Source organism: Dermacentor variabilis, chromosome 5 (genome assembly GCF_050947875.1).
Source record: "Dermacentor variabilis isolate Ectoservices chromosome 5, ASM5094787v1, whole genome shotgun sequence".
Classification (NCBI taxonomy): Eukaryota; Metazoa; Arthropoda; class Arachnida; order Ixodida; family Ixodidae; genus Dermacentor; species Dermacentor variabilis.
Genome location: NC_134572.1, coordinates 101260782 through 101284943, shown reverse-complemented (window position 1 = coordinate 101284943; position 24162 = coordinate 101260782). Strand labels below are relative to the sequence as shown.

The 24162-nt window shown below is 47.6% G+C and overlaps 1 protein-coding gene across 2 annotated transcripts in view; it reads left to right on the top strand.

The window, feature by feature from the left end:
* LOC142583000 (uncharacterized) overlaps positions 1–24162 on the top strand; it is a 146715-nt gene that overhangs the window by 56649 nt on the left and 65904 nt on the right. The gene's annotated exons all lie outside the window — the stretch shown is intronic.

Below are 24162 nucleotides of genomic sequence, written 5' to 3'. Positions count from 1 at the left end.
CCGTGCGGTTTTACCGTGTTAGACTTACCTAACTTCGGGATCGGTGCCCCGCGAAAACGGTCAGACACGAAAATACCGTGTTTAGTTCCTGAAGAAAGCTGAACGCTTTAATGTTTACGAGTGCATGTGCTTCCTACTAATTCGGAATAAATGTCGAGCACTGCAAGGGGTAACTCTTCTTTCTCCTTTTCTGGTAAAAAAAAGATGTGTCCACTTTGCAACTGCAGCCACTCATTTTTCCATAAGCTGTGTCTTTTTTATTGTTGTTTGGTATCGATTTCGCAGTTCGTCAAGGGCAATGTTTCATCTAACCGACGTACTTATGCCGTACTACAGTTCCTCGAGCACCTGTGCCCTGTGTGCATGCGTGCAAGAGGTGGAGAGAGAAAGCGTGTGCCTGTTTGCGTATGTGCGTGTGTGTGTGTGAGAGAGAGAGAGAGAGGGAGAGATTGCGAAAAATAAATTAGGTATGCTCAAGACTGTATCTATTTGTCGGGTCCAGTATCAGCTAATTATTTCGAGCGCAAATTTCACCTGCTTTTTTTTTTCTTTGGCCCAATACGTGTAAGCTAATGTACTGGGCAATTTTACTAGCTCTCCGTCTTCTCAAAAATTCTGCCAGCAATTTTTTTACAGGTTACGTGTTTGGTCAGAGCAAGAATTGCGTATTTGTATGATGAGGTTTGCGCTGAACGATCGCTGTAAGCGTAGTTGCAACAGGAGCAGTGCATGAACAAGTAAAGAAGGTTTGAAGAAAATTATAAACACGCGTGAGATTGCGCACAGTACACTTTTTAAGTGCATAATATGGCACGTGATGAGGTTTTGTCCCCACGCTCGCCGGCAAAATGATCGTAAATTTTTCGCCCAGTTTCTACTCACCGTCACGCTCTTCGTGTTGCGGTAGAGGCGTGCCGCAAATCATAACCCGCCGCTTTGCCGGCAACGCGGACGATCCGCTTGATAGGCAGAAATCTAGCCTAACAGCTCGATGCAGATGGCGTCTGACACAAGTGGCATACGAGTTTTATGGTGATAACAATTATTTGGCCACTCCGAGCAAATTGTTACCGTCGTCGTCGCTGTGAGCTCTCGTATATCTTTAGGTATATGTTTGCTACATGTTATGCCACGCTATATGATATGCGTTATATGTGGGTCATGTGCCGCACCGTTCTATCCCTAAAGTTGCAAATATTCGTCAGAACTTTGAGAATGGCAGCCCACGAACAAATTTCGTGCAACAACACACCCACAGTGTATACGTTCAATCCTAAGTCTTCTCCGACTTAAGTAACAAAATTGCGAAACAGTACCAGAGCTCAAACCTGAAAATGCTCAAACTTGAAAATGACGTAATTTTATCGGCACGGCTGTGCGCTACCTCCGAGATCGGTCCAAAAAAAAAGTTCGACGCATACCCGATACTGAAATGTGGTAGCAAAGTCGCTAAGAAAGACATCGGCTTTATTTCCTAAATATAAATGAAATTGTCAGATTGCAATACTCAACCAGAGGACCCCTAGCACAATATCTCGTTCTTACTTAGTAAGCTTAGGCTTACTTCAATTCATACTGCCATTACAGCTACGAGTCTTGCACATCGTGTAATATTTTAACATGTTGCTACCGATTCATTGCTTCGCCCTTATGGAGAAGCTGTGACAAATACGAATAACACTGTCGGCATTGTATGGCCAGTCTTTATTTTTTCGGCTATTTAACTGTGTAGCGATCACACCAAAAATGTGAGCCGATCCCGAAGATTGAGCACTATAATATGTGTGCCAGTCACGTGAGAATGTGCCGCTGAGCATGTGCCGCTACATATGTTCCACTCCTTAATGAACTTCTTTGAACCTAACTTGGGTCACTGTGAGCACGTCACTACGGGTGTGCGAACTTCACGGCGGCGCCGCCAGAAGGCGCAGTGTGTCAAGAGAAAAGCGCGAGAGAGGAGTCCCGCCGCAGTACACGCCTCATACATGACGCGTTTCGGCTAGTCGCATACTTGGATAATCATCACAGATCGTTTGTGCCCGAATGTACTAAATTTTTACGCGGGGGTGCCCTGCGAAGCACAGCGTCACGAACACTAGAAGATGTTTTGATTTGCGCATTTTACATGTTTCCATTGGTGATTTGCATAAGTGATACCGACGCAACTGAGGCAGAAACAATAGTACGTCAGTGTCCGCAGCGGCACTTAGGTTCTCGCATTGCGCGTTGGTTGAGTAAACTGCCGTTTAACACTGGGATAGTAGGGTAGAGACCGAACAATGCATTGTTTTTACCCTAATTATGTAGCAGCGCGCGGCGCAATGCTGAAACGATAATTCACGTGTCGTTGGAATGCGTGATCTTTCATAATGTGGAAGCAAAACGAAGTTGCAGTTCACGCGTTTTTCTGTATTTACCTGTTGCATTTTTCAAACAAACTAAATCTAGTGAGTCCGGCGAGCACGTAGACAGTAGCATCGAGCAAGCTCTTTGAGACATTTACGAAGCTTCAAAACACTCACCAGTCGCACTTGATCTACAGTGTACCTACAGCAATGGTTGCACGTACCTTGATATCCCGTGCATGTTTCCTCTTGCTTCGTCTAATTAACGTGGTCCCGGTGCTCTGCCAGAGAGGAGTTAGGCGGGGACGGCTTGATTCTGGCGAAAAGAAAATATGGCATCTTCTGTTTTGTACCAATGTAGTACCGCGCGGACTGTAACCACGCTTACAAGCGCATCAACCTTCTGTAGGCGGTCTTAATCATTCATTGAGTCGCTTTCACTCTCTCTCTCTCTCTCTCTCTCTCTCTCTCTCTCTCTCTCTCTCTCCCTCCATTCTGTGCATCTAATACAATCCTCCGGTCCTGTATTTTTGTGCTTTTTTTTATTTTCATAGAGGACATGTATTCATCGTTTCATTTGCCAATAGAAGTCTGATTCTACCGACGGCATGTAGCCGTTAAAACGGCCGTCATAACCACAAGGTGTATGCATGTCTCATGAGCACAACCGCGTTGACTTCTTTTGCTTTGCTGTTTTCTTTTTTGCCGATGCCGCCAAAAAGTGGACTGTCCAACGCGTGCCTCCTAAAAGCGCCAACGAAAGAGCAGCAACCAGCGCTTGTTGACGACACGGAGACTGTCCATTTCACTCAATTTTTGGTTGTTTCACAGCGTCACCAGGGCACTTTATTTTGACGGACGTTGCGTGGCCATGGCGACGGCAACTGATCCCCCTGCGAAACGCGGGAACGGAGAGAAGGTGTTAACAAGCGCTTCTCACACATCAGCAGCCGCCAGCGACAGGCTGCATTAAGCTTTCGTTCGGGTAGAAACAACATGCACTGGTCTGTCAGGTCTCTCCTTACGCTTCCAAGAAGAACAAACATGGAAAAGCGTTATGTCTTTTTTTTACGTTCTTCATGTGAAGGAAAGCGGTAAGCGTTAAGCCTTTGAACAAACAAGCATGTAAAACATCCATCGCCCGGCCTGAACCTAGCCTGCGCCGGCTTTCTTGCAGGCGTGCTTTACCGCACTCAAGCTGTGCTTGCAAAGAAGCATACGTTAGGATGACGTCAAATGGGACTCTCGTAAATAACAAGAATGTAAAAGCAAGTGCTGTTGGCCATAAGTGGAGCCGGATACATCCTTTGTAGTGTAGCGTTGTGTTCCGCAGTGCTCCTGCGTTCGTTGATTTATTATAAGGAAATGCTTCTTAAAACGCACAGCACTCCTTTTTCTTTAAGTGAGTCAGAAGAAGAAATCAGAAGAGCCTCACCTCTGTCGGCTACAAACTATTTCATTTAATTATCCATGTAAACTTCACGCCACTGGACCCAAAGTCTATTCAGCACTCATCAAATTTTATGGCCAGAAGGCAAACCCACGGCCGCTGGATTAAAAAAAAAGTGCTGCCTGCCGCGTCAGGCCAGTTCCACTGGGAGCCAACGTCTCGGCCAAGGTTGCATTTTAGGCCACTTGGCTGGGCCGAGGGACACAAGCCGTCGGGCATGGGACTCGGCTGCTTCCATGGGCGACAGCGTTCCAAGCGCGTTCTTGACGCATCTTCTATGTTGATCCCCGACAACAGTACCCGATTTGTGGGGCAGCAGCGGATTAGAACGTTTTCGACGAACGCGGCAGGCCGCACCTTTCTTTTTCAAGCGAAGCCTGTATTGCCTCACTCGTGTCGGCGTCGGTGTTGATGTTGCCGTACGCAAAAGCGCAAGCCGTGCGAAAATCAAAAATGTTTGTGGGGCTGCGGATTCGAACCACCGACCTCCGGGTTGCGAGACTACCACGCTAGCCGATTCAGCCACTGACTCTATTCATTTTTCCTGCCAGACAGCCGCTACAGACACTGCATTGGACTTTGTCGAGACAGCAACAATAGGTCGGGCTTAAGGAAATCCTTTGACTCATGGCGCTCGACAAGGCGAGCGCAGGAACGTACGACTACCCGAAGGTGACGAACACCACAGAACAAACCTGTGAAAGCCTGTGTTTAGCTGTGAATCATGTCGCAGTAACACGACGTATCGAGGACCACCTTTCCAGGCTGGAACAGTTCGAAATTGTTGATTTATAGAGACTACAGCCCAAGGCGGGGTTTGTGAGGCCTCTTCCAGACGCACACCCCGGATGGAAAGCCGGACGTCAGGTCACGGTCACGTCTCTACCCATTTTCTTAACCGGTTGTCTCCGGCAGCGAGTTTCGAACGAACCACCACCCGTAGCTCAGGTGGACGCCCTAACCGCTAGACCACGGCTGCGGTGTGATTCAGCCACTGTCGGTTCATCATACGCGCCCTGTAAACCAGGTTTTATATGCATGAATAAGTAGATGTAGCGCAAGGCACGAGCCAATCACAGGGGGCTCCTCTCTCCGGGGGAGGAATAGGGTGTGATTGCGTGCTCGCTCGCCTCGCATCCGCCGTTTCCCGCCAGTTTAGGCCCGGCAGTTAGACGGGGAGGCTGCGTTTGGTTCATTCTGCCGAAGAGCAGGCTGCGTTGAAGGAACGGGAGCGGGTCGCGCGTCGTGTGTTCTGCCGAAGAACGGGCGGCGTTTGATGAACGCCGCCGGGAACTCGCTCACAAGAGGGCTCGTCGTCCACGTGCCAACGTCGCCTTCAGGGAGCACGAAGTCGAGAGGTTACGACAACGAAGAGTCACAGATCGCGATCTTGACTTGCACCCCTTTTCACAGTAGTGGACGGGCGGTCTAAATTTTCTTTTGCCTGTCTGTATCCAGCGGTCGAGCTTATACCATATGGCATGGGATTGTCAGCAAAATAGCAGTACTGGCATAATTAATCAGCCAACCTGGGAGAGCTAGGAGGCAGCCCTGTCCGGCTCTAGGATCTTGAGGAGCAATGAGCCCTCGTCGAAACAGCATGGGTAGCGGCTTTTGCCAACGGTGTCCCGGACTAGGGACCTGATCAGTCTTCCCATAACACAAGCTCTTTCTGGATTTCAATAAAAGCTTTTATCATCATCATTGTCTACTTTCCCGGGTTTCCCGTGGCTACCTGGCTGCTGTTGAGTAGGTCGTTACTTCGGCGAATATATTTATAGATACATAGGCTCAGGGCCCACAGTTTGTAGTCGTTGTTGTTCCTGTTGTTGTAGTAGTTGTTGCCCCACAAAACAAATACCTTCCCGAACCCGCTTCACCTCAAACGGATATTTCCTGAAGAACACAAAGAAGACAGATATAAGGTATGCAAACCGGACAGGGCTACACTAAAACACATGCTACATGTATGTAACGCCCAGCGCAAAAACGAGTTAAACTCCGAGACCCTATCGCCGAGGTGGGCCACTGCTTTGTGCAGCTTCGACCTCGGCGACCAACTGTGAGCCGTCCAGCAAGCCCGCGTGGCGGTGCTGAAACAATATTTTCACGTCCTGTCGTAGAAGAGTTGCTTGTTGGGCCAGTTTGTTCATGTTGACAACTGAGAAAACCAGCGAAAAAATCGAGACGCAAGCACGACAGCAAGAAGAGACAACACAACGCTGAACTAGCAACTGACATATTTCAAACATGGATCACCTTCGAACATCAAACCACCAACGCATGCGCATTGCTTTTAGCAAGGTTTTTACGCAGGAAACTGGTGTACCCCAGGGAGGTGTGCTCAGCTGCACTCTTTTTATTGTTAAGATGAACACACTACGTGCTTCACTGCCACCGGCCATTTTTTATTCCGTATACGTCGACGATATACAAATAGGCTTTAAATCCTGCAACCTCGCAGTATGCGAGAGACAGGTACAGCAGGGCCTGAACAAGGTTTCCAAGTGGGCTGACGAAAACGGATTTAAGATCAACCCCCACAAAAGCTCTTGTGTTCTTTTTACTAGAAAGAGAGGCCTGGCTCCAGACCCTTGTGTTCAACTGAGTGGACATCAAATACCTATCAACAAAGAACACAAATTTTTAGGTATTATACTTGACTCCAAGCTCACTTTTATACAGCACATTAAATATCTTAAAGAAAAATGCCTAAGGACAATGAACTTGCTTAAAGTTCTATCCCACTCAACATGGGGTAGCGACAGGAAGTGTCTGATGAATGTTTATAAGAGCCTAATTCGATCACGATTGGACTATGGTGCCGTCGTATATAACTCTGCCGCTCCGAGCGCACTAAAGATCCTAGATCCTATCCACCATCTAGGTATCCGCTTAGCCACCGGTGCTTTCAGAACAAGCCCGATTGAAAGCTTATACGCGGAATCAAATGAATGGTCGCTCCATCTACAGAGAACTTACATCAGCCTTACATATTTCCTAAAAATACACTCCAATCATCGACATCCATGTTTTAACACTGTTAACGATATGACCTGCACTACACTATTCCATAATCGTCCTTCTGTAAGAAAGCCTTTCTCGCTTCGAGTGAGGGAGCTTAGTGATGCGATACATGTCCCACTCCTCGAGCTTCGCCTAATACATCCAGCCAAGCTGCTACCTCCTTGGGAGTGGCAGCTGATACAATGCGACACATCTTTCATTCAAGTTACAAAGCACGCTCCTGAGGCCGAAATCAGAATGCATTTCCTAGAACTCCAGCACAAGCATTCCTGTGCAGAGTTCTACACAGACGCTTCGAAGTCAAATGCCGGGGTATCCTATGCAGCCGTCGGCCCATCCTTCTCGGAATCCGACGTACTGCATCCGGAAACAAGCATATTTACGGCTGAGGCCTACGCATTACTCTCTGCTGTGACGCATATAAGAAAATCAAAACTTCCAAAAGCAGCGATCTATACAGACTCCCTAAGCGTCGTGAAGGCCTTGATGTCAGTCTATACACACAAAAATCCTGTACTTAGTGAACTCTACACCGTCTTGTGTAAAGCGTACATATCTAACCAGCGTATCATTATATGTTGGGTGCCTGGCCATAGGAGCATCGAGGGTAACGTTCTGGCGGACGAGATGGCCACGTCAATCGCATCGCAAGCTGTTAACCCTACCGCTGCGGTGCCTGTCACAGATCTGAGACCTTTCTTGCGAAGGAGATTGCGAGACCACTGGCAACGCATGTGGGACGCGGAAACGGATAATAAGCTCCACCTGATAAAACCACAGTTAGGATTCTGGCCCTCTACTGCAAAATCACGCCGAACAGATGTCCTATTCTGTCGTCTCAGAATAGGACACACATATGGCACCCATAACTTTCTACTGACCGGAAGTGAGCCTCCAACCTGTGGTAGATGCGGGGAGAGGCTGACCGTACTCCACGTCCTCCTGGAGTGTCGGGAAGCCGAATCTGAGAGAAAGAGACATTTTTCATTAGCATACCGACAGCACATTCCTCTTCATCCTGCAATGCTCCTTGGTCCAGAACCGCTTTTTAATACAGACAAAGTGCTACGTTATCTTAGAGATGTGGTCTTACATGTTATTAGTCCCATGAATTCGTAGCGCCTCCTCTCTTGAGAGGATGCCACTGCGATAATTGTTTTGAATAGCACATGCCTCCGGGCCCTTGTGTTTCAAGGGCTCTAAGAAGGCAGTAGTGCTCTGGCATTTCTCATAATCTGATATATTTTACCTATCATATCATTCTTCTTATATGCATCTAAATGTTCATAGTACAAGTCATACGTCATCGCCATAATTTTATTACACAGATTTTACGCATTTTAGACCGTATATTTTAAGGCCCCTTTACAGCCACGACACACCAATTCATAGTAATCATAGTTACACTGCACACCCACTACCACAGACATGGCGCTCTTTGGCCATTCCTGGCCCTTGCGCCATGAAACCCCATACATCATCATCATCATCATCAAAATCTATAAATTGATGAGCGCACCATTTTGCCCGTACTCATCTTTAAATTCAGCCTTTTAGAAAAGCTATCCCTTTATCGCTCAGAGAGATAGATGGAACACTGATGCATTTTCCTTGCTCTATTATACTGAATTAAAACGCCTCAAATATTTGTCTTTCGGTTTTCGTGCTGCCCCTGCCTCTTAAGAATCATCACATTTTCAAAAAGTAGTGCACAAGTCATACTGACGACAGTGACGGCAATGATGAAAATCCAGGTGATCAGCTCATTGAGAGACCCGGCTTTTCATTGTCTCACTGTCGTCAGTATGAAAGATGTGGCTAGTCATGAACTTTCAGTCACAATATCCTCTACCGGCTATCCCGGAATATCCAGCGATCACACCGTCCTCAGGAAGGGAAATTCTTCGTCGCTACGCACGTGCATTGATAAATGTGTGTGAATAAGACCTCCCGCGCCGTCTTTTCCCACTGCGAGGAGGTTGCACTAAGGTGTACCCGCGTGTGGCTGCATCGACAGCGGCTGCAACGTCTTCATGGCCGGCGTATTGCCGGTAAACGTTCAGCTTGACTTCTTCCTTCTGCCCTTGTCAAGCTGCTGTTTCAGACTCACCATATCCCCTGCGATGTATCTCTAGCGCCCGAGACTGCGCTAATTAAGGAGCTACTACCCGTGGAAATTATGGCAACAACAAAACCGCCCATAGAAGAACTGTCGATGTACCTGTATTTGTGTTTGAGCTGTACTTTAGTGGATAGAACATGTTACGCACGTGTACATATGAAGCGCTACCCATTTTATGCCGCGGTCTGAACTACTGAATTAATGAAAAACCTTGAGCAGAGCGGTCGCTCTAAATCCTCCAAGTACCTACCACCGCATACTCATATAAAAATAATTACTGTAATAAACCGAAATGATCGCTACCAAAAACTCTACCTTTCAGGAGAGAGAGAGAGAAGGGAAGAAGGAAAGGCAGGGAGGTTAACCAGACTGCGTCCAGTTTGCTACCCTACACGTGGGGAGGGGAATAGGGAGTGAAAGAGAAAGACAGAGAAAACTTATGTGTAGGATGTCTATAGTCGGGCACTCAAGTCTGTTGCCTTCAGGTAGTGAAAAAGTTTTCGAACTGCTTTCTGGGCTAATGCACTGTGAGGCCAGGCTCCCAAGATCTTCGCTTCCGTAAATGGCTTGTCATTCAGTCTATTCAAGGCACACTGGAGAGTCACGTTGATTATCGAAGTGAGAACAGTGGCACAGAAGATGACTGATGGTCTCTTCACACTTGCACTTAGCGCACATGGGTGAATCCGCCATTCCAATACGATAGCTGCAGGAGCTGGTGAATGCTACTTCTACCCACAGCCGACACAGCAGTGTTGCGTCACGTCGTGTAAGGTTCGATGGTAATTTAAGTTTCAGTGATGCGTCGAGGCTGTATAAACGACATTTACTTTGGTGTATTCCAGTAACTTAACGTGATGGTACGAGCGAGACTGCGAAGCTCTCTTGCAGCGTCGACTCTCGATAAAGGTATAAGGAGTGTCGGTGCGCCAGCCTGGGCACGTCGGGCAGCGTCATCGGCAAGGTGATTACCAACGACGCCATAATGTACCGGCAGCCACTGAAATATGATATCATGTCCCGTTCAGAAGCGCAATGGCAGGTTCGTTGATTTGTGACACCAGCTGTTCATAAGTGCCACGTCGTAAACTTCGCATGCTCTAGAGAGCTGCTTTCGAATCACAAAATATTTCCCATTTATTGGGCGGTTCTTTTTCAATGTATTCGACAGCAGCGCGAAGAGCGGCCAGTTCGGAACCTGTAGATGTCGTTACGTGTGAAGTCTTCAGCTGCAGCGGTAGCGCAGAAGTAGAGCATCCGCCTCGCATGCAAGAGGACCGTGGCTCGAATCCCGGTGCCACGCAATTTTCCACCGGATTAAAAAAAAAGAAAATCCGCGTGTTGATAAAATTGCATAAACAAGGCCTGGAGTGCGGCCTCATCCCGGTGACCAGAACCAGTAACGCACTCCCTCACCAGAGCAGGTTTGGCCATCCTGGTGCATTAGTCGGCCACAACCTCCTATATGACTACAAAAATCAAACCCCGGCCCTCAGTCCCGAGCAGCTGCGAAGCTGCATAATAGGGCTCAGTGAAGTTAGGAGGACAAAAGAAGCATATACAGTGCTAAAAAGCGGGCATGTCCTATACTACCGGGGCTTAGCGGAGAGACGAGAACTAGGAATCGGTTTCCTGATTAATAAGAATATAGCTGGAAAGTACAGGAATTCTATAGCATTAACGAGAGGGTGGCAGGTCTTGTTGTGAACCTTACTAAGAGGTACAAATTGAAGGTCGTACAGGTCTACGCCCCTACATCGAGTCATGATGACCAGGAAGTCGAAAGCTTCTATGAAGACGTGGAATCAGCGATGGGCAAAGTCAAAACAAAATACACTATACTGATGGGCGACTTCAATGCCAAGGTAGGCAAGACGCAGGCTGGAGACAAGTCAGTAGGGGAATATGTCATAGGCACTAGGAATAGCAGGGGAGAGCTATTAGTAGACTTTGCAGAACAGAATAATATACGGATAATGAATACCTTCTTCTGCAAACGGGAAAGCCGAAAGTGGACGTGGAGGAGCCCGAATGACGAGACTAGAAATGAAATAGACCTTATACTCTGCGCTAACCCTGGCATCATACAAGATGTCGACGTGCTCGCCAAGGTGCGCTGCAGTGACCATAGGATGGTAAGAACTCGAATTAGCCTAGACCTGAGGGGCGAACAGAAGAAACAGGTACATAAGAAGCCGATCAATGAGTTAGCGGTAAGAGGGAAAATAGAGGAATTTCATATGAAGCTACAGAACAGGTATGCGGCTTTAACTCAGGAAGAGGACCTTAGTCTTGAAGCAATAAACGACAATCTTATGGGCATCATTAAGGAGTGTACAATAGAAGTAGGTGGCCACTCCGTTAGGCAGCATACCAGTAAGCGATCGCAGGAGACGAAAGATTTTATAAAGAAACGCCAATGTATGAAAGCCTCTAACCCTACAGCTAGAATAGAACTGCAGAACTTTCCAAGTTAATCAACAAGCGTAAGACGGCTGGCATAAGGAAGTATAATATGGATAAAATTGAACATGCTCTCAAGAACGGGGGAAGCCTAAAAGCAGTCAAGAAGAAACTAGAAATAGGCAAGAATCAGATGTATGCGTTAAGAGACAAAGCCGGCAATATCATTACTAATATGGATGAGATAGTTCATGTGGCTGAGGAGTTCTATAGAGATTTGTACAGTACCAGTGGCACCCACGACGACAATGGAAGAGAGAATAGCCTAGAGGAATTTGAAATCCCACAAGTAACGCCGGAAGAAGTAAATAACGCCTTGGGAGCTATTCAAAGGGGGAACGCAGCTGAGGAGGATCAGGTAACAGCAGATTTGTTAAAGGATGGTAGGCAGGTTGTTCTGGAAAAACTTGCCACCCTCTATACGCAATGCCTCATGACCTGGGTGGTGAAATCTTAAACATGATGACGACCGATTTAGACGGTAGAACAATGGCGCCCGTAGAACCGTAGAATTTTTTGAGACGGAACCATCCGTGTAAACATTGATTTGGTTAGCGTATGAACAATGCAAAAGTTCCAATGTGATCCGCTTGAGAGCCGCGTTGGTCAGGCTAGCTTTCTTCACTATTCCTGGAACAGCAAGGTACACAGGAGGCTTTTTCAAGCACCACATAGGGGATGGCGTTTTTGTTGCGGGTGAGTGCCTCAAAGACAAAGAGTGCCGGTTAGCCGTAATTGATCAAGAGAACGCTGCCTTGGGTCTTTTCTCAGGCAAGCGAGCGAGATGGTGGTCAGGAACGCTGGATATATGGCGAACAAGCGTCCGGAGTGCGTCGATAGCTATATAGGTCATTATTGGGTGGTCTCTCGCGGTGGCAATTGTTTCCACGGTTGAAGCATTTCGAGGTAGCCCCATAGACGTTCGAAGGGCTTGACCTTGAATGCTCTGTAAGACATGGATGTTAGTTTTGTTAGCATTGGACAGCACTGGTGTGTTATATCGCAAGTATCCTAGAAAGAGCATCCTGTATAGTTGAAGCAAAGATGCCACGGATGTGACCCACGCTTTACCGGCAAGAAACATTCACATATGGGAGATAGAAGTAAGCCTCTTCTTCAAGTATGAGATGTGGGGGCTCCATGAAAGGCCTCTGTCGATAATAACGCCTAGGAATCGCTGAGTTTTTGCGTAGGAAATTGGTTGTGGTCAATATCAATGGGGTACCAGGTCATGGGCTTGTTGGTAAAAACGACTAAGGCGTACTTCTCGGTCGAAATGTTGAGGCCTTGAGCACGCAGGTACGATGATGTTAGGGTCACTGCTTTTTGGAGCCGTGCACGCACCTGGAGACGTGTAACTGCCGAGGCCCATATACATATGTCGTCAGCATAAATGCAAAGGTTTACTGTATGTGGCAGAACGTCGGAAAGTCCAAGGATTGCAAGGTTGAACAAAGTGGGGCTAACAACCCCACCCGGAGGGTCGCCATGGCAACTGTAATGGTCAGTGGTTCGGCCATCTGCACTGTGCGCAAAGAAGGATCTTTTGAATAGATAGCTCCGAATCCACCGAAACATGCGTCCACCAATTCCATTATTTTCCACGGCATCAAGGATGGCTTCATGCGTTACATTATCATAGACGCTTTTCACATCTAGGAACAGTGCAACTGATATACGCTTGTGGTGTTTTTCTTGTTGTACAGATATGACGAGGTTGATGACGTTGTGAATAGAGGAACGGCCTCTTCTAAACCCAGCCATGGCCCCGGTGTATACGTTGTGGCGCTCAAGATACCACTCTAGGCGTGTGAGAGTCATTCTTTCCGTGACCTTCCCAACTCAGCTGGACAGGAAAATGGGTCGGTAGGACGCTAGGTCAAATGGCCACTTTCCAGGCTTCAGGAGTGGTATCAAGCGACTGGACTGCCACCGCTCAGGAACGACGCCATCATTCCATGACTGGTTATAACATTCCAGAAATCTACTACGGCAACCTTCAGTGTCATAAACAGCGTAGGTGATGCCGTCTGGTCCTGGCGACGATGAGCGCCTGCATGTGGCCAGAGCAGCGTCCAATTCCTCAAGTGAGAAGGACACATTCAGTTCAGAGAAGCATGTCGCAGGAACCTCACCCAGAATTTCGCTATTGATGGTGACCACACTCGCGATGAGCATTAAAGTCTCCCGTGATAATCCAGGGTCCAGTAGTCACCGTCAGGATGTCTCGCCGTCGATCGCCGTCGAACCGACTAGATGGGGATATGTAAGCGCCGGTAAGGGTGAAGGCCACTTTATTCTTTGTAATGCGTAGACACACGTATTGGTTTTCATCATGAGGCTGCACCGAGTGGGGAATATGTAAGTTAGTTCTGTACGGATGTAAACAATTACTTTGCTAGAATGCCCGCACGTCGACGCCATAAAGGCTTCGTATCCAGAGAGTCTTAGCGCTTTTGACACGTTCGGTTCACATATTACCACTACAGGAAATCGGTTCGTAAAAACGTATTGGCGGAAGCATGAAATCCGTGATTTAAGTCCTCTGGCATTCCACTGGAAAATCGTCGCACTACGCACTTCATCAAGGAGTGAAGGCAGTGGAAGAGTCATTGTGCTTACGCAAGATTTGCAAGCAATGGGCTCAGGGCATCCAACACTTGCACTGCGCGTCGAGCTGTTGGCGTATTCGAGTTGCCAACAGGCATGCGAATCACATTTATCAAATATTTGAGCATTGTTACAATTCGGCGGTCATGCTCTGTCAGCTCATCTGGGTGAGGGGTGGAGCATTGTGGTGCCTCTCCTTGTTGGAGTTTTTCCACGGGGCTTATCGTTGGAAGTGGTGGCCATTCTTAATACACGGCATTCTTTTCAGCTGTTCCGTTATCTATACGCGGTTTGGACACATTCTGCAATGAGTTTGGAGCATATTCAACAGCAAGAGGCTTGGCGGCACGCGTATTCTTCGTGCGGAGAGCAGAATTCCTTGATGAGCGTCTGCGACGAGAACGACGTCGCCTGACGTCAGCAGCTGCTTCACGATGAGTCGACCGGTCCCTCACCATTTTCTTCAAGATGAAGAGTTCTCGCTTAACTCTAGTACATTCCTTTGATGAGGCATCGTGGGGCTCTTGACAGTTCGGACACTTGTAAGTTTTTGCCTGGCAGTTCCCCGCAGAGTGTTGTGCTGCACAGCGGTAACATATAGCAGACTTTCCACAGACGGCGCTCACGTTACCGAATTTCTGGAAGTTTCTGCACTGAAGCGGCTTGGGAACAAAGGGCCGGACAGCATGTCGGAAATGTCCTACCTTCACATGCGATGAAAGGCAGTCACCTTTAAAGACAATTTTCACGCATCCGGAATTTCCGACACGGGCCACCTGCAGTTTTGTAGGTCCCATGATTGGCAGGCTTTATCAAAAGTGGTAAATCCTCGCCTGAGATGGCCGCATCAATGTCATATATGACGCCTGTAGTAGCCACTGTCCCCATCGGGATAATGATACGGACGTTCATGCCACCGAGGACAGTGAGCAGCTCGCAGAGAATCTAACGCCGACGCTTGGGCAACGCCTACCACGACAACATTCTTCCGGTGGTTGACTTGCACGTCCTCAATGTCATTTGGCAGCAGTTTCTCGAGTTCAATCGATGCAATTTGCCTGTTGAGGAACCTCATGTTGTCGGAGGGTAGCACAGGTAAGAAAAGGATGGTGTACTTCGGCGAAATCTGCGGAGTCCTCATAGTAGATGTGTCCAGAGAGGCCCTAAGCATCCGCCGCTTTGCTTTCTGAATCAGGACAGTCACGTAGTCGTCGTCGGAACTGTCGTCGCTTTCGGTCGAGTCTATCAGGTTAGCCTCGCTGTCGCTCGAGAGGCTGTTCCGCTTCCTTGATGCTGCCGACGCGGGCGCCGCTACATCAGGTGGGAGTGCGGGTGGCTCCACTTCCATTCCCGTCGAGCAGGGAACGTTGTTCCCCGGAAGAAGGCGAGAGTTACCAGAAAATGCTGGTGACAGAAAACAAACGCTTAGCAATAGGATCACTTCGTCGTCTTCCTCCTCTATCTTTCAGGAGAGGCAACTAGCTCTAATGAATATGCTGAGATAGCTTTGCGAATTCACAATAAGAAATATTGGGTTTGGGACGCCTACCTTTGAGGACCTTTCAGGAATGCTTAACGTCCCAGGCATTTCAAAAAAGTGTTCAAGAGGTGGAACTGAGATTGTTTGGCAAGGTAAGAAGAAGGAATGAGACGATGAGATGACGATGCGGATCGCACGCAACAGGTTTTAAGGTTGCATCCCGCAAGTTATGAATGCGGATCGTCAAGGTTGCTTCGCACCGGCAAAAATTTTCACCATCTTAATATTTGCTGATCGCGCATACTGACTAACATAATACGCGTCATCATTTTTGATGCAACACCATCCCATTATTACTACTGCTGCAATGTCAAAGCCCAAATTCAGTTTATTAAAAAATACTTATTCAATCCGACGTTTTAGTTTCCTGCTTGAATTGCGAAAGAGAGTTTGAGAGGCACTCTCACTTCGACGAAGCTTTCATTTAGGCTGTTTCCAGTGAGATTGAAGGCATATTCGCAAAAAAAAATCAATCTCATGCAAACTAGATCAAAGGAGCTGGTGCTACGTCCAACTCTCGAATGACGCTTGTTGTGACAGTTGGATTGATTTATCGACGTGCTGTAGCTGTACCGGCGAACAGCCTTCCACCGGACGGACCGGAGCGACTTGTGTCGCACTGAGGAGTAGACGCACGTAACAAAGAAACAAGGAAAACAAAAAGAAAACCAACAGCACGAGCCCACAACCTTCCACCGCCTAAAACGCGTCTCAGAAAACTCGATGTCTGGGCGTCTCGAGCGCCACTGGGAATCGCACGGTTCGAAAAGCCCGCATATTGGTTCCTCACGACAGCGTCGATTGCTTTCTCAATCGATCGACGAGGGCACATTCCTCGGTTCCGCGTGCAACACGAAAACGAATATAGAAACGAGACGGCACAAGCGATCGGGTTGGAAAGAAACAAACATAGAGAATGAACGCCACACAAACGTGCGCACGCTCATGCACTCGCATCGAAACGCCCCGCGCTCGCATTTGCGTACAGCGGGGCTTAGGAGAAAAACCGAAGATGCCGAGAGGGAAAGGTCGACGGCGAGATGCTCATTTCGCTGCTCCTTCGACTGGCACGATCGTTCCTTCCTCCGCCTGCTGCCCCGGCCAGCACTAGCCCGAGTCCTGGCGCTGGCATCACGCTAAAGGCTTTAGATAGAAGGGCACCGTTATTACAAGCTTCAGCTCTCTCTCTCTCTCCAAATGTGCCACGCCGCGACCGGCTGTCTCCAATCATCATCTGTAATTCCCCTCCTCCGTAACCACGGTCAGGCCGCAGCTGCCCTCTGTGTAGCACGCCCATCGAGAACCTGTTTTTCCCAGCACTCACTCACCGATGCCCGCCCCATAACCCCTCTCCCCTCCCTATCCTCACACCAAGCAACGCGCCGCTCCTCCACAGGCTTATGCTTTTTCTTTCTCATCTCCAGCTTTTCCCGTTAGTAACGTAGACTCCACTGGCCGGCCTGGTCGGCCTTCCACGCGATGATACCCTTTTCCTCGCTCATTTCTTTTCGCGTCCAAATTACTGCGGTGAATCTTCGCCGCGTTATTTTCCCTACCGGTCCCGCTGTCGTCGCTTGCCCTCAATCCGCTTCCCCGACGGTGTGTGCACGTGGTTTCCAGTTCCAGCGCTCGATTCGCGTAGGGCACCGCCGCACTATCTTGCTTGCTTTCTCTTTCGCACGGGGCGAGCGAGTGGTGTGAAGGCTGCGCAGACAGCGCGAGATGGAAGATCCTCATATATTATTTCCGTGTCTCAGCGCGAGCGGCCGAAGAGAAGTGTCAGCCCCTAATGCGAACCGGCGCCGTCTTTCTTTTCCTTCACGCTTTTGCCTTTTATTCCCTCTTTATCAAATTTCTTATTCTCTTTGTTTACTACTTCTTTTTCGATGGCGACACTTCCTAATGCACTTTCGTCACCTTCTTGGTCTTTGCAATTTCCTTCGCGTCTCAGCACTGCGTCCTCCCGTTTCCTGCCGCATCTTTTTCGGACAGCAGTTCGTCGAAACGACAGGGGAAATGGCTCGACCCGACGATGTTTGGGAACTGTGGTCGTTCCACAGGCGGTCGTTCCTTTCACAAAATTTGGGGCTTTGGCACGGGACACGTGGCGCACGGTCAATCTCAGTGCTCCGCTAGGTAACCGAGCGTAATGTGCACAGTTCAACGTAAAAGCTAACATAAAGAACGGAAGGGCTAGACCTAGCTCGTGAGCCGTCGTAAGAGATGTGGTTATGTTAGTTTCATCTGGCCCTTGCACGGATTTAGGTAACCTCAGAGATAGAATAGAGTTAGACTTTATTTTAGATGTTTTTCAAGGGATTATATGTTTTATTATTTTTTTCTTTACTGTACAGCAGAAGGTTGTGTCCATTTTTGTGAGGCAGCGGCAGAGAATGCCGGATGCTTTAGGAGGTCGCTTTATTGGACACGTTGTTCGCACAATAAACATTCTTTTTAACGGCCAATTCATGCCCTGAGATGACAGGCGTTCATGTTTGGTGGCGACTCTTTCTTAAGAAGTGACGGAGTTAAAAATCAGGCTTCACAAGAAAACTTTGTATGCAAGAACAGTTGATGAGACCGTCCGGTCGTTAGCGAAGAGAGATGGAAAAGAAAAGAAGGAAGGAAGCTTTGCTAGAAAAGCATCCGGTTGGCTACCCTACTCTGGGAAAAGGCAAAAGAGAAATATAAAGATGAGACTGATATAGAAGACGCGCTGAATGTGTCTACGCGCCTGGACAGCATTAACCAGAGGAGCTCGTACGAGACTGGTCGACTTCAAAAAGCACAAAAGTGCCTTCACTGCCATATCGGGCGATGATCGGTTGCGGCAGAGTTCAAGTAGAGTCTGCACGGCCAATGGGCGATGGTCTAGTCGCCGCAAGGCGTTGGATATTGACTGCATTTGTATAGCAAATCGAGGACAGTGGCAGACGAGGGTTCCATGTTCTCTTCGCAGAAATAAATATCACATGTAGCACTGTCAGTCATTCTTTTAGTGTTCAATAAGCTGTCGTTAAAACAACTCCGAATGACAGCCGACATTGAAGAGACGCCTCGCGTCGGTGCTCTCCCGGTGCACGTCTGAGTTGAAGTCAATGGTTTAATCTATGCATACTGATGCCCCCTTGTATGCGTGATGCTCCGAAATCATATTGTCAACATAGGCAGCCAGCCAGTGGCAAACAGTTCTAGCAAAAAAAAAAAAACAAGCTAAGGAAATTCAGCCCCGGCATCGGTGTTCTCTAGGATTATCCGCGCTAGAGCGCTTCTAGGTGCGAACGCAATTATGACAGTGGAACAGCGCTGGCCAATAGGACAGTAATGAGACGCAGCACGCGTTGCGATTTATCATAGCAGTAAAGCCGTTTACAGAAGTTCTAGATTTTATTTCTCGATCCTTCACGTCTGAGATAACATGTTTACGCCTCCTTTCAGTGTGTTACCATGTGTGTCTGCCTGTCTGTCTCTGTCTGTCTCTTTCGTTATGTTTAATCTACACAGCCAAACAAATACCACAGCACTGTAGCGTCCGGCTGATATATCTATCCGCGAAGTATACAGATTCTCTTAAGAGTTATTTCGTCTTAAAAAGTGTGCGTCTTCTCAACTGCACCGTCTTTCATTTCCTCCTCCTCCTACGCAGCTGCCTTTAGTCTAAGCGCGCTAAAGAGGTAGTGATCTATAGTTTCAGCGCAGCCACGGATATTGAAAACTTCAACCTCAATATCGATAGCAGCTCTTGCCGCCGGAAGAGCAGAGCCCCACGCGATCGCCAGAAAACCTGCGTGCACCCATCAGCTTGCGAGATTTTTTTTTTTACCTCGAATCCTCATTTTAAGAAAGCCAAACAAGAAAATAAAAAAGTCGGGAGCCCGATAGCATGGCACATTGTCTTGTCCTTACTCACTTATAAGTATTTCTTCTCGAGCTATTTGCGCCTTTGAAACAAAAAAAAATACGCAATTTCTCTTTTTCTTTCAGAAGAACTAATTAAAGGATCGGCTTACTCCAAGCTCCACCAACATTAAACGAAAAATAAAGCGGCGCTACACCACGTATTGCTGCTAATGAGCAAAAAAAAGAGCTTTCTTTCTTTTATTACATTTTTTAATGACTCCCTACGCTCGCCTTATCTTATGTGTCTCTTCTGAACGAAGGAATCTGGGACGGCAGCCGCGGTCCGGGCGCCTTCATTACAGGCCTTTCTCGCTGTAATTATCTTTCTGTTGCTGAAATTCCTGCCGAAACTGCGAAGTCCACAAAAAAAAAATACGAGAAACATTCTCTTCGCGGTTTCTCCGCTAGGTCCAGAACGTCTAATTTCGCGCAGGCGGAAACAGCCTGCCCTTCGTGAATACTGTTCGGCCAATCGCTGAAAGCTTTAGAGCAACTTAGATTTAGCTTGCAAATTATTTCTGGCTCCGCGCAAATATTGTAATTTTCTAGCGAGAGCGAGTACAATTATACTCGGAAAATTCAAGTTCGGTGTATTGAGTCGAATACGAAATATGTTTCTATTTCTAATAATTTAAGTTTGAACAAACTGAGTGTTATTGTCAGTATATTCAGCAAGGCCGCTTCTGAGGGAGAAAATAGGGCCGATTCGAAAGCATAATCTTGAGGTGGTTGTGCGACAATTAAAAAAAAATGACGCATGGCAGGTAGGCTTTAACCGTTCACTGAAAAGCCGCTATATGCGTAACCTTTCTCTTTTTTTCTTTCTTTTTTACGAGCAGGCACTCTCCAGAAATCGGAAGAAGCATTCGCGTACGGTCACAGACAAACAATCATAAAAGCAGACTACATCAGATATAATGCTTCGATACAAAAATAATAAGAAATGTTCAGTTGGTATTAGAAATCTTAGATACTCGAAATTTCAAATCAATCTTGAGACATCGCTGACGTCTGCAACCATATGAACTATCAAGTTTAATATAAATTGGTGGACGCAGTTCTGGATAGATCTTTGGGGTAGGTTGGGTTGTATACTGCTGCATTCAGTGATGTTTCTTATGTGTTCTTACGTTGTAATGGCTTCTACCAGAGCTATGCATTTGCCACTAGAACCGCCCACGAACGTTCGTACATGAACAGCTCCTACACCAGTGGTTTATTGCTACAAAGCGTTTCTCGCAATTGTGCACATGGCGTGGATGCCAACTGAGGTATTCACTAAGGACCTTTTTTCGACTCTCTGGTTGTGCGGCGTGTTCTCGCTTCCACGTCCACAAAGTCCGCACGTGCGTAAAAAACAACAAAAAGAAACTGTGAAGGGAAGATCTGAAACACGTTTAGCGCTTCAGGAGGGAAAAAGATGGAAAAACAGGTAGGACAAGACAGTACAGGACCTGAGCTTTCGTGATGTGGCAGAGTAACCATCCTTTTTTTCCAATTCTCACTACAGCGAGAACTACAACGTGGAGCAGATTAATGGAACGAAGCAGCACCCTCCCTTTGGCAGGCACCACGTGGGTTCGACCGCGAGGCAGTGCCACTCTCGTCTCGACAGCAAAGGAAGCACCGCGAACGAGAAAAGGGCCGCAGAGGCCAACCACCTAATTGGCCGCGGAAAAGAAGCCTTTGCATCATCGATCATTCAATTACCTTGGCTGGAAGAAAATTGAATTTCGCCGCCCCGGCAGGCGCTCCCCGGCTCGGGCCTCAAACTCCAAGCAAACGATTCCTCGCTTTCTTCTCTTTGTACCTTAGGTCGTGAGGTGTCTTCGAGCGTCCAAGTGAACCCCTTGCACAGACGGAGTAGCGCATAAACGCCGGAGTAATAGCATCGCTACGTGAGGAAGAGTAAAAAAATGATTCCTCATAAGTAGATTCAATACGGTGGAATTTTTTGGCGTGGGCTGTGAACCAGCTTTCTGATTAAAATTTTTAAAGAAACTGACGTCACCTCTTGCGAACAGTGCAGTCGTCCTGCTCGTTTGGTATCAGTACATTCGACTTAAGACAAGGAATGCGGAGCATTGCATCAAGCACAAGGCTTCTGCGTTGAGCTGCTTTCATTCTGGTGTAGAATACTCACTGTTTACTTGTTCATGCACTTTTTTATTGCTTTGTACAAAAGCAGTTCTTTTATTGCGATAACAATTATACGGACACTCCAGGCGTATCTCCGTTGTCGTCGTCGCCGCCGTTATGTTACATATAAAATCCAAGTGTGAAAACATCGTGGCCGCGCTGTATGACGTGTGTGCGACTGAAAGCGTGCGAAGACAAGCCGAGGATGGTGACTCGATCTCGCGCGCGCAAAGGAGGAAGGCGGGGAGGAAGCGCACCGTCTTGCGTCGCGAGCAAGGCACCGTAGGGAGAGGGAGCTGCGTTCTACTTCGGCGGCGGCTGCGTATGACGGGGCTGAGCGCGGCCGCTTGTGCCCTATCTTGAAAGCGATCTGCCATTGGGACAAGGTGTAGCTATAGGCCGAGGGCTGCAAACTTCGTGAGCGTTGTGTCCTCACCGCTTAGTTTTCGTTGAAGCGAGAGGCAGCGCAAAGGTCACTTCACTCGCGGCTGCTGCCTCTTCGCCTGGCTTCCTCATGCCAGCGTTTGACAGCGAGCGTCCGCACTCATCGAGTGAGAGGTGTTCATGTTTGTCGGTGAGCGCGTGACGCCATGCTTGTTAATTTAATTAGTAAGCGAGTGTTTACAAGTTTATATGGCCGATAATGTAGTATCCTTACTTCGTATAGCTGTCTTATAATTTGTTATCGCAATCTATGCTTTGCCTTTCGGGCGAAACTGTCCCTTTTAACACCTAAACTACATCGGTGCGTGTGCGTGTATGTGTGTGTGCGTGTGCGTGTGTGTGCGTGCGTGCGTGCGTGTGTGTGTGTGTGTGTGTGTGTGTGTGTGTGTGTGTGTGTGTGTGTGTGTGTGTGTGTGTGTGTGTGTGTGTGTGTGTGTGTGTGTGTGTGTGTGTGTGTGCGTGCGTGCGTGCGTGCGTGCGTGCGTGCGTGTTCGTACATTTTATCCCGCTTGCCATGATTGAGATGGAGCTTCTCATCATCGTATCGTTATTTGATTTTTCAACAACTGACAGTTTGCAGAGAAGCCGGCGACAAAATTGCAACTACCTAAACTAACTAAATCAATATTTCAACCCACTGAGCGTTCACCGCACCATTACTTCGCAGCACCGATATTAAAGGCCACTCACTTATAGTACTCGTAGCAGACACTCTTAGCATGAGAGCAATGCAAACCTTTTGAGACATCCGAAATTATTGCATCCCGATCTCCAACGCGATTATCACATTCGCGACGCTGGCAGAGCCACTTAGAACGGAGCTCATCATGACGAAAGCTCCCGATCCAACGGTTCGGGGAAAAAATCGTCGTAGTTGGGTGCGGTGCCGATTACTGAGCTTCATTTGGTGACATGGCATCACGAACAACGGGCGGGGAAACGACGATAATCACACCTCGACTGCGCAAAAGGTGTTGCGGGCTTCCTAACGCGTTCCCCGACACAAACTGATTGCCTCCAAAGAACCATTACCGCGATGGTTCCCTATGTACTTGAGTTCTATGAACACGGTGATGGCCAGAATCGGGATGTACTCTCCGCGAACGGATTCCGGATCCCTATTTGGTCACCTTCTGCAGTCTTGCTATCAGCGCATTGGCATAATTATTATTCCCGATCGTTTGCTTCGTGGGCAGGCCTTTTACGGTGGCATAAAGTGTTTCGGCAACGATAACAGAATTATTGATATTCCTCCGCAGAGTTCAGCAAGCACTTTACCGCACATGAAGGGCTTTAGGCAGCGTGAAATGGCTTTTCGCGCTATAGACAGTACCATGGTATATTTTACCGCGTAAGTCGTTTTCATTGAGCATAACTCGCCGTAGAGCGCCCTCTACGGCGGCGCTGCACGTATAACGTTGCACGGACAGGCAGCACTGATGCAAGTACTGATGCGTCCGTTTCTAAAAGGCCATTACCCGCCCAAAAAAGAATTATCTTTGTATATAGGCCATAAGTCAACACTCTCAAAAAGCGGTGTCTTTATTCATCCTGTAGTTAAGGCTCGCCTTTTCTTGGTGTCGTCTTGGTTCATGTATTCTTTCATGGTCGTCTATGGTCTTGTTATGGTTCGTGCACTCGTTTTTCTTGCATGGGAAAATTTGCAAAATTATTGTTCGACTAGTACACCAGCCGGTCCACTTAGCTTTCTGATCGCGAACGACGCTCCAGTACACGGTTTTCTTCAACCATTTTTATTCACATCACAACGTACGCAGTTTGCGGGGTTAACTGCAAAAATAAAGTTCAAAAACAGCACAGGAACCTCTTACCACAGTTAATCTAAATGTGTAGTACGGGTGGGATCAATATATACATGCCTATGATAACAGGTAACGTACACAAGCAAAAATGTACGATTAACAATGCGTTCAGAACTATCTGTGCTCGGCCAACAATGAAGACTACTTTTTAATAAAGAGAATTATAATAATTGCAACCTAAACACTTTCTTAAACATACTGTAGACGAGTGGTGGTTCGTATCTAAGCTGACAAGCTGTTTTTAATATATTATGAAAGAAAAGCAGACTCGTCAATTTTGAATCATTTGTGCGTTTCAC